Source organism: Triticum dicoccoides, unplaced genomic scaffold (genome assembly GCF_002162155.2).
Source record: "Triticum dicoccoides isolate Atlit2015 ecotype Zavitan unplaced genomic scaffold, WEW_v2.0 scaffold26917, whole genome shotgun sequence".
NCBI classification, from domain to species: Eukaryota; Viridiplantae; Streptophyta; class Magnoliopsida; order Poales; family Poaceae; genus Triticum; species Triticum dicoccoides.
In genome coordinates this window covers 1-2,585 of record NW_021258935.1, presented here as the reverse complement: position 1 = coordinate 2,585, position 2,585 = coordinate 1, and the positions used below count along the sequence as shown (strand labels likewise).

The window sequence follows — 2,585 nt, the reverse complement described above, 5'->3', positions numbered from 1 at the left end:
GAACAATGATGTTTTCAAAATGTGAGTTGTTTACAAAATTGTTGGATTTTCAAACATTATTTGATTTTTAAAATTTTATTCAGAATTTCCAACAAATGTTCGAAAAAATTGAAAATGTGTCCGGATTCTACGTTGGTGTTAGCTATGTCCGGGATTTCTAGGCTAGAGGGAGTCCACTTTTGTAAGGCTGGTTGCTATTCCCTACGCCTGACTTAATAGCCAGTTTGTTAATCGATGAAAATTAATTTCAAGCAGTTAAGAGAAAGTTGCGGTCTGATTGGGAGATGGCCCATGCGCCATGCAGCCAATATATGCGTGTGGTGCAGCAATGCATGTGGGAGCGTTGATGGATGCAAGGACGTTTGGCAATTAATTTACGGTTGTTAAAACCATTTAATCCTGCTCACTAATTGGGCAGATTCAAAACAAAAAATCGGCCCTGATGTGCCTTTGTTTTGGCAATACTGTGGAGTCTGTTGTAGGCACAATAAATCCGGACAACGTAATTCTTAAGTTTGAACCCTTCAAATGTTTCAGACACTAATCATCCCAGCCGGTGACCCACTCACCCTCACGTGCAAGAGGTACATGGTTCGATTCCTAGAATGTGCATGTACTTACTTTGTGAATTTTTACCTCCCATAAACGGCCGCACTCTCTACATCGGTCACTAATGGGCCGGCCCAGTAGGCGTACGGTGTATACACTTCGGTGGATGGTTGACGTATTTAAAAAAATCAACCACTCAAAAAAGTTAAGAAAAGATTATCCTACCCTTTCTTATGAAGGTCCTCCATTGATGTGTTTAGGAGGGTTGTACCGAAGCGAGCCATGGGCCTGAGTTATGGTCAAATGTGTAAAGAACACTTAAAGAGTTAAGACAATGAAAAAATGAGCTGGGGCGATAACTGAGAGCTAGAATAAGGCTGTAGCGTGAACATGTACTTGGATAAATGAGTCACGCATTTTTACAATATATAAAACAGTCTATTCGAATGACAGAATAATACAGACGTATAGAATTTATAAACATACTAGAAGAGAAGCAATCACATAGTATGACACAAGAGAACCCACTCCAATATGTAAATCGATTAATGAAGTGTGAACATGTTGTTGCCTTGTAAACCAGCCACCAACTCACCATCCTGAGTAACAAGACCAAAGGAAACTGTTGACATCATTGCCTTCAAGAAATCAACGGCTCAGTCTCATTCAAATATGGCGTACCTTTGGGAAACCAAGCAGTCACACCGCCGGCCATGATCATCAATCCATCATTCTATCATGCCTTGGCGATCGACAGAGTCAGCATAGCTAATCCAGCATGCTCTTCCTGCAGCAAGCTTCCGTCCAGGCTCCAGCGCCGCTCCGCGATCCTCACGAATTCGTCCATCACATCCCCAAAATGTTGCACAACTATCTGTTCGCACACGGCTCTTATCTGGTTGGCGATCCAGCTTGGGGTGACGAGTGCACTGTCTAGGTCGCTTAAAAAGTCATCAGAATGCCCGGGACTAATGGAAAGGGCGATTCCAGAATGCCTCGTCATCAGAAAGGGCGTGACGCCATCAGAATGCACTCGTCATTCTAATGAAAACAACCATCTGGCCTCCTGGGACTAATTCTTTGGCTCTCAGTTCCAGGAAATGTCTGAAATCCTTCCTGAACTGCTGTGCATAGGCTTCAAGGACCATAGGGAGCTTTTCACGCCTAGCATGCACATTGATGTAGTAAGCCGGGATCTGGTTCCTTGTTAGAACTTCAGGAGCCTGTGAAGATAAAGGTTTTGATTAGAAAATTGGCAAGTTAATGCAATGGATCGATCCATCAAGCATTGTCACACTCATACCTTGGAGAACCAGTGCAGGCTACTGGACGAGCACACAAGATGCACGGAGCTACTAGTGAAGAGCCTCTCATAAAAGGATCCTGGTGCGACACCCGTCACGACCACAGGGTCGTTGATTCGACGGAGTGTGACGAGGCTCTTCACCACCGTGTTGAAGTCGTTGTCAGGCAGGTCGTTGAGGAACACACACAGTTCCGGTGGTGCCTGCTGGAACTGAAGACAGTAAACATGAATCGCCTCGACAGCGACCGACACCAGTGCCAGCGCGTTTGGGCCAGAGGAACAGCCCAAGTCCGCGATCACCATCTTGTCAGGTAACAAGGTGCTGCTGCTGAAGTCTATGATGGCTCTTTCTATCAGCAGCTTCATCCTGTTCTGCTGAGCGTTCTGCAGTCAATTTGAACTGTCTTCAGAAAATCTAGTAGTCTTCAGCTAAATAGCATGCTTTTTAGCTTCCTCATTTTTTCTTTTGAATTTCAGATATATAGTCATATTATGAATTCCCTGGAGGACAGTTTTGAGAAGCCAAGTGTCAAAGAATAGGATACCTGAATACCGGAGTTGCGAGCGTAACTTCTTTCCCCTTGTCCTTGGTTCATATGAACCATCTGTTTGGAGGCCATGGCTTTGGTTAGAGTGAGGCAAATCTCCAGAAAACCTGATAGAAGCAGATTAGGAGGCCACTGCTAATGATGTACTTGAACCTCAGTTCTTATTTTCCTCTGCTAACTGG

The 2,585-nt window shown here is 44.4% G+C and overlaps 1 pseudogene; it reads right to left on the bottom strand.

Moving 5' to 3' along the window:
- Positions 1-1,236: 1,236 nt before the first annotated feature.
- On the bottom strand, positions 1,237-2,545 carry LOC119345711 (annotated as a pseudogene).
- Between the last annotated feature and the right edge of the window lie 40 nt (positions 2,546-2,585).